We start from the raw sequence: 8,943 nt of genomic DNA on the forward strand, positions 1-8,943 counted from the left end.
TGACGTCACAGGCGATATGCGCAAATTGAACAAAATTTGACCTATCGAATTACAATTTTGTTTTCAAAGCTTTTGTACCATGAGTAATTATATCGAGAAACTATGGTTACGGTTTTGAATTTGAGACTTATGTCATTTTAATAATATATTTTCATACTTTTATGCTTAGGCGTAAAGTGCTTTTACTTTTATGCCTAGGCGTTAAATGACTTTTTTATATTGTCAATCACGTCGCAAAAATTAATACTTTTTGTGACGTTTGAAAAAAATAATATTTTGAAACTAACTGGTATATTTTTCTGCCACAACAAAGTTATTATAAAGTGATAAACGTGACAATTTTTTTAAATTAAAAAAAAAAAAAAAAAAATTATTCAAATTTTTACTCAATAATACTCCATTTCAAAAGTTATTTTTCAAAATACTATTTTTTAATAATTGATTGCAATTAATATTATTTGACTAACACTTGATTAATTAATAAGACTAGTCAATTTCATTTAAAAATAAATTGATCAGATTTTTTTCAGATATTCAACTACCAGAAAAGTAGAAGGAAGATTAAAATGTATCTATCACAATATTTAAAAGAACTTACTACACACCATCAGAAGAAAACAAAAGAAAAAATGCCCAAATACCTTCACCTTTTACCAACTACAAAAAATAAATGAATATAATCTCTTACAAGAACACTACACAAACTACTACTTGTATTCTACACTAAACAAATTTTCAAACTTATTAATTGACCAACATAAAGAAAATTAAATCCAAATTTTTTTTTTTATATTATTTTTTTAACTTCTCAAAATAAAATATAAAAAACACTACTAAATTTCTTCTGGTAGTTCACATTAAACATTATAATCAAACTTAATAAATTAATCTGATTTACAGTTGCCAACTACAAAGAAACAAGAAAATATTTTAAAACTACAAGAAATAAAACTGATACGCGACCAGCATAATAGACCATGGGACAAAGAATATAAAATACTTTTAAAATGTGCATTCAGAAAGAAAAATATCTCGAAAATTAACTAAACAAACATTTTTTTTCTTATCAGTGAAAAACATCGACCTTGTCGGCCTTGCGGAATTTGTCGGGTATTTACAATGGTCGAATTGTATAATTACCAGCTTTTATAGCATATCTAATAGACAAAAAGTGTATCTGGTCGATTAGTAACCAATTGGCGCAGTCCGAAAAAATTATCGATTTTTGATTTTCTCTGTTTTTTTTTTTTAATGATAAATAATATAATCCTAGTAAAAAAAATATTTTCTCTAGTAAATAGACTGTGAAACGTCCCGGTCTATTGGCGCTTTACATATAACGTTCTTAGGTTGGAGCTACTTTATACAAGGTAGCAGTATGGAGTTATGCAACCAGTAATAAACCTTGACTTGCAATTACTTTCATTTTTAGGTGCCTTTTTTACAGTGTCGTCATTGGACACTTCTTCAATCATTTTTTAAATTAACGCTCAAAATGTTGAGGATAAATCTTTAGACAATGTGGTCAGTGTTTTGGCGCAAATGTATAATTTCAAAATCTTTGATGCAAAATTTTATATTGAATAAAATTATTTTACAAAAATTAGCTGAAAATTTCGAGGAAAAAAACGTCGATTGTATTTTAAACGTTTTGAGATCGGTGGGTTTTGGATTGAGGAAGGACGATCCTCTAGCACTCAAAACGTTGATTTTGGAGCTTCAAAAACAGGCTGCTAGCGTCAGTGAAGGGAAAATTAACAAGTAGGTTTAATTTTTTTAATTGTTTTATATTTTAAATTTTAAATTATAGTCTTTACAGGATGAGTCAACGATAGAGTTTATTATTTCGTTTGTTTCGAGTGTTTAATTATTTTATTTTTTAATTTTCTGTTATTTTGATTGTTCTTGCTTTTTGGTCATCATGTATATAGTGACCTGCAACAGTGCATCGGGTATCACCCTGTACAGAGAAAGAATATATACAGGGTGGCCTGTATCTCCTTTTTTTAATCTCTTTCTTTTGTAGCTCAAGAGTCAAATTTCTTCTTGATATAGTTCTGGCAATAAAAAATAACAACGTCACAAAAATACCGAATTATGATCCTTCATATTCTGAGCATTTGAAGAAAATTTCGAAAGGTTTTATCAGGAAAGGAAACTATGTGACTCAGCTCAATATTTCTTTAGAAGATTTACTTAAAGGTAAATAAAGATACTTTTTTTTTAATTTTATTTTATGCTGTTTTTTTTTAATTATTTTATAATTTTATTTTTGTAGCTGATCAGAGAGGTAAATGGTGGGTTGTTGGATCTGCTTGGACTGGGAATCTGGAAAATAGAGACAGTAAAAAAGAGGATAGTAAAAAATCTGACAAATTCTCGCAGAAACTTCTGGAATTGGCTAGAAAACAGAGAATGAACACTGACAGTAGGAGGGATATATTTTGTATTATAATGTCTGCTGAGGTAAGTTTTATTAATTTTTATGCGTATAATTAACATTTTTTGTGAATTTTATTTTTTATTCCCTTATTTTTTTATTTCTTTATTTTTTTAAATTTGTTTTATGTATTTCTTTATTTATTAATTTGTTATTGGGTCATTTCTATTAAATAACTTCAAAGTTCCCTTAAAATCCCTTGGTATGGGCGAATAAAAGTAGTAAAAATCCAGTTTTTTACGTGTAAAAAACTAGTTTTTAGCGGGTTAGGTATTTTACTGTTTTGTAAACGGAAAAACATATATTTTACAAACGGCGTTAACTGTTAAGGACTGTTGTTAATATTTTAATTTATTTTACTTTTGGTCTTTTTCTTGATAATATACATATATTTTTCACAGTTTTTTTTTTATTTTTTTGTTTTTTTTTCTTAATTTTTTATTTTATTTTTTAAAAATAACAAAGTAGAAAAAGTAGTTTTTTAAGTAAAAAAACTAGTTTTTGACGCGGTAGCTTTGTTTACCATTTGTAAACGTTACTAGAACTATTTAAAAGTTGTTAATTGTTAATGATAGTTGTTAATTGTTAATGATAGTTGTAAAAGACATATTTTAACTTATTTCATTATTTTTGGTCGTAAATTTAGGCAGAAACTATATAAAATATACGTTGAGCAGCAAGAAAAATGCCATTCTTCGTCTTTTTATACATTTTTCAAGAATTTTTTACATTTTTTACATGTATTTTACGCCAATACGTATAAAAAAGGTTAGAAACCTACAATACGATTGGTGTCATTTTATTCTCGACCTTATTTTAACTATATTTAGTGTTGAAGTTCACTGAACAAATAGGAAAAAAGAGGGAAAATCTTTAGGATTCGATGTAATGTTAGTTGCATACCTTGTAAACGTTATTGTTAATGAACTCAGTAACATTGCCAACCAAATAAATAAACTTATACCGTATAATCGAAAAAATAAACAGTGTCCTGTTGGTTTGGAAATGACGATGCATGACTTCGTCTGTGCCATCTCGACACTGTTTTTTCTCTCGATCGTATGGTAGTTTTTATATTATTTAGGATTATTTGGACGCTTTTGAAAAAACGCTACTAAAAACTAGGGCTGAGAAAAATCAGCAAAGAAGAGATATAATTGCGTTATTTTACATTGTTGTTTGCAGGGAGAAGCACCTCAATCCTTACTATGCGGTTTTTTAGCTCAAAAATTTTGTGATTATGATAGAAAATTTCAGGTATTTTCTAAAATATAAAGATTTTCAGTAAATTTTTCATTAATTTTTTTTGTTTTTTTAGATGACGATTAAATATTCTGTGTGGGATAAATTGAAAACTTTAAATGATCATTCAAGGTGGTCAGATTCGAATTTGGCCAAAATTACTGACATATTTGTTTTTGGAAAAAGGTTTGGCCATATCAACCCTCAAAGTAAGTACTTTTAACAAGTAATTAGTTATAACATCTGTTCATTTTCAGAAATCTGATATGAATATATTTTATTTATCGTTCAATAATAACTTTGAGACAAAATTAATAGTATTGAACATTGGTCACTTCTAAAAGTAAGTTGCTCTTGTATTTTAAACGGAACACGCAGTATATTATTCTATTGATGCACTGCATCGCAATTAATAGAATCATATAAATTCTTTCTCTTGTGGTATAAGTTTCAATTTTCAGCAAATTTCACGAGTTTTCTTTTTTCGTTTTTGACTGATACAAAATGATAACTAGTTTTCATTAGGTTGAACTAATTTGACAGCTAAGTTGAAATAATGTCAGGCATAACACAACCACACTTGATTTTTATCACATAATAAAGATGTACTCACACTAAATCATGAAAATGAAAATATCTGGAAAATATTTATTTTTGTCTCAGGGGTAGGCAACATTAATACTATTTAAAGAGACCTAAATTCTCCACCGAATATCTGAATAATAATATACTGGGTGTTCCGTTTAAAATAAAAGTAACTTTGTAAATGTGTTCAGTGTTCCATATTAATTTTGTCTCACCCTGTATAACTTTTCGGGTTGAATTTTTATTTGGTTTTAACATACAACAGAGGTTGTTTTAACTAAATATCAGGCCATACAGGAGTAAATTGTAATTTAGGTAGCTGTTATTGAAATTTAAAATTTGTTCTTCGTTCTTCATGAAAAGTAAAATATGTCAAAAACCTTACATTTAGTCATATGCCTCTAATAAAACTCAGCTTTATTTTTCTCGTAGAATCGAAAATATATGAATATACGGTGGTCGAACTGTATTCCGGAAACTTCGGCAGCATATTATGCAGATAAAATAAGTATCTCGAAAACGAAGAATTTTGGGACATACATTTATAGGAACTTTTTACTTATATTTATCTGCAGAATACGCTGCCGAAGTTTCGGAAAACAGTTCGGACCACCCTGTATATTGTGGAACATTTCAAAAAACGAATTTCGATGTGTTTACGTTACATTCTCCTATATTTTTAAAAAACGTTCCTAAGTTATCCTACATTTATGGTCACAAAATTTCATTTCAAAATAAAAATTTTGTCGTTCTCCTTGAGTCCGCTTACATATGAGAGGCACCACCTGTATATCATTATAGAAGATTGTGGAATTCGGCGAATTGGACAAAATAACTTTGAGATTCATGCGTCAAATTCTTTTGGGCGTCTTGCTTCACACCGATCTCGAATCGAGCTGGGGTGTTTTTCGATAAAGTGGCCCGCTCGGATAAAACTGAAAATGTTCCGGGAAAGTCTGAGGCTTTTTATTCATCATTTTTCTCCTGAAAAACCTGAAATCTGAAGCAGTGCCGGAGGATCAGAGGGAAGGAGTTACCTGAAAGGTGCAAAATGGTGGAGAAAATCTTGGCGAAGGAGAGTAGAGTCAGATTGTAAATATTGTGTAATAATAGTTTAATAAGTAAAAAAGCTTGTTGTTTTGGATTTTTTTTAATTTTATTTTCTGATATTTTTACTAAATGTCGTGAAATTTACTTTAACTGTTATGATAGTTCTAGGTTAAGTTTTTGGACCATTGGGTAAGTTCTTTATTTTGAAAATTATTTTTATATAGTCTGTAAAACGAATAACTTTGAATTTGACAGTCCGCGGGCTTTCTAGTGTTAATATTATTAGGTTAGCAACTTGCGGCCATGCTGACGCAATGCCGTCTCTAATAGAACAGCCTCAGAGCGAGATTTATGACGTCACATAGTTAGATACTACGGATTAATAAATATGTTGTAGAATACATGGAAAACATAATTATTCCTCGTATTTTAGTTTGTATTTTAAAATGATATAGTTTACATGAAATATACATAATATACAGTTAATAACACCCATTATTGGCAGATAAACTATAAACCATACAAATGCAGCAAATGTTTTACAATATGGCTGAAATCGTACTCCATAGTCAATGTAGATAGTTTTGTATTAAGAATAATAATTTAAAAAAATATGTGGTCATCTTTTTGACAAGTTTATATTAGTTTATTAATTGCAGTAAACATTGCAATATAATAATAAATTTTGTGATTGCAAATAATAATACATCACTATTAAGTAGATATTAGTTTTTGTTAAAACCCAAAATTTAAAAATATATTTTACATTTTACCATTATCTATGTACCACCTATTCATTATTTGTATATTGTAAAACATTTGCTGCATTTGTATGGGTTCATAGTTTATTTGCCAAAGTATTTATTACTATAAATAGGTATATATTATATTGTAGTTATTAACTGTATATTATGTATATTTCATGTAAACTATATCATTTTTAAAATACAAACCAAAAATACAGCGAGGAATAATTATGTTTTTCCATGTATTCTACAACATATTTATTAATCCGTAGTATCTAACTGGCGGCTGACGTCATAAATCTCGTCCGTGGCTGTTCTATTAGAGATGGCATTGATCTAATATTTAGAAATGTCAAAAGCTGATGACATTTTACTTTTGTCAATTTTGACATTTCGTGTTGATTTTGCAAGGAGGAGGAAGAACTGTCGTTTTATTATTTTTCCTTTTTTATTTCACGAAAGTAAAAAGAGTTACCTATCTGATTCGTTCAGGCACTCAGTTTAAAGAATATCAGTAACTTTTTTGACAGAGGGGTTTTATATATGCCATGTTGGTAAAAAATAACGGTCAAAATTCAAAGTTATTCATTTTATAGACTATAACAATATTTTTTATTTCTTAGCAAAATTTACCCTGTAAAATGTTTTTTTTTCATAATTGTCCTTCCACACATTATATTTTAATTTCTTCTGTGCCCCTGTATATCGCTGATGTATTCTTTAGAGTGATAGTTACTGGTGTTTTCAAAAATTTTAGCATTGCATACGGATCTGGACATTTTAACTCCGTGGTCTGTATTTTAACGCATGGGACAGAGATAAATATAAATGACAGACAGAGACAAAATAAAAAGCGGCATACAGTGTTGCCGGTTTTTTCGTGGAGTACAAATTGAATGGGGCGGCGCTATACAGGGTGTTTCAAAACAAATGCGAAAAACTTCAGGGGTGATTCCTTGTTCAAAATAAAGGGTAGTTTGCTTATAAAACGTTGGATCAAGTCGACCATTAGGGAGATATCATGACCACAAAGATAGCGGAAAAAATAATGTTTTTTATTTTTTATCTTGAAAACAAAGAGATAGACTAATGAAATTTTATGGAAGCATTACTGTTATGATAACACACACTTTCTGGGAATTTTTCACTTTTTTTAAAATGAGTGGAAGGGTTGAAATAAACTACCCTATCATTCTTGTTAATGAAATTTAAAGAAAAATCTTATCAAACACATGCAAAAAAAATAATTTTGATAGTTTAGTTTATTTAGAAACTTTTTATCTCTTGTGTTTTTTGATAAAACTCACCGATTTGAAATTAAAAAATAAAATGTAAACATTACATGTCCAGAACAAAAAACATTTTTAGATAAAGAATCTAGTAGGCAGCTGTAATTTTTTGGGAAAAAATCTAGTCGGCCGCTGTCACTTTGGGATGTTTCTAATATTGTTTTATTTGACATTACACCCTACTGCAATACGTTATTATCCTAGATTATTATTATTATCATTATCACTGATTCTTAATCTAAAAATATTTTAGTCTGATGACATGTAATGCTTTACATTTTATTTTTAATTTCAAATCGGTGAGTTTTATAAAAAAAATACAAGAGATAAAAAAGTTTCTAAACAAACTAAACTATCCAAATTAATTTTTTTGCATGTGTTTGATAAGATTTTTCTTTAAATTTCGTTAACAAGAATGATAGGGGTAGTTTATTTCAACCCCTTTCACTCATTTTAAAAAAGTAAAAAAATTACCTGAAAGTGCGTTTTCATAACGGTAATGCTTCCATAAAATTTCATTAGTCTATCTCTTTTCGTTTTCAAGATAAAAAATAAGAACATTATTTTTCCGCCATCTTTGTACCGCGATATCTCCCTAATGGTTGAGTTTTGACCCAACGTTTATATGAAGCAAACTACCCTTTATTTTGAACAAGGAATCACCTCCTGAAGTTTTTCGCATTTGTTTTGAAACACCCTGTATATCAAGCTATACAGGGTAAATTACAATTTAGGTAGCTGTTATTGAAATTTAAAATTTGTTCTTTATTTGTAGAAAACGTTAGATATGTTAAAAACCTTACAATTTAGTCATATGCCTCTCTAATAAAACTCAGCTTTATTTTTCTCCTAGCATCCGAAAAAGAAATAATATACCGGGTGCGTCTCAAAAGTGGCTCACCCTCGGGCTCACCCCTATAACTTTTTTATTTTTTCAGTTAAGAAAACGAGATTTGGTATGTTAGTATATGATATAAATTAGGACTGATTGACGTATTCAATTGTTTACGGTCACTTCCTGTTTCGCCGGAAATGACAGCGTCGGTATTTCTCTACTTTGTTCGATAGAAAATATCACTCTGAATAAAATTACATATGACACGTTAACTTTTGACATTTTCGCATATGGTTTATTTGAAATTATAACTTGCGGTTCGTAACGAAAATTTGACTCGAAATACCAAGTGTGTGGTATCAAATTATTCGTAAAAAAATGCTTTTTCTAAATATGCTAATGAGCCACCCTCGTTCCATTTGAAAAAATTGAGATATGATTAAAAATACGATTTGAGCATTTTCTAACTGGTCAGAACAAGACACTAAAAACATCAGACGATCCAATCTATTTTTCCAAGGCTCCTTGATTAAGAATTAGTGTTTTTAACATAGCCATGGCACTCTAGATTGAAATTTAAAATACAATTTTTTATGAAGCGAGAATGTCAAAGAGATTTGACATATGATACGTCATTCTATTCAGAACGTCATTTTTATATCGAATAAAGTAAAAAATACCGAGGTGTCATTTAAAAATTAAAAGTTGTAGTCATTTTCGGTGAAACAGAGGTGACCAGGAAACAATTGAATACGT

At 29.0% G+C, this 8,943-nt stretch overlaps 1 pseudogene; it reads left to right on the top strand.

Annotated features, from left to right (window-relative positions):
- LOC115881003 overlaps positions 1-5,363 on the top strand; it is a 16,715-nt pseudogene extending 11,352 nt beyond the window's left edge.
- The last annotated feature ends 3,580 nt before the right edge of the window (positions 5,364-8,943 follow it).

Source organism: Sitophilus oryzae, unplaced genomic scaffold (assembly GCF_002938485.1).
Source record: "Sitophilus oryzae breed Bouriz unplaced genomic scaffold, Soryzae_2.0 scaffold_1693_pilon_pilon, whole genome shotgun sequence".
NCBI classification, from domain to species: Eukaryota; Metazoa; Arthropoda; class Insecta; order Coleoptera; family Curculionidae; genus Sitophilus; species Sitophilus oryzae.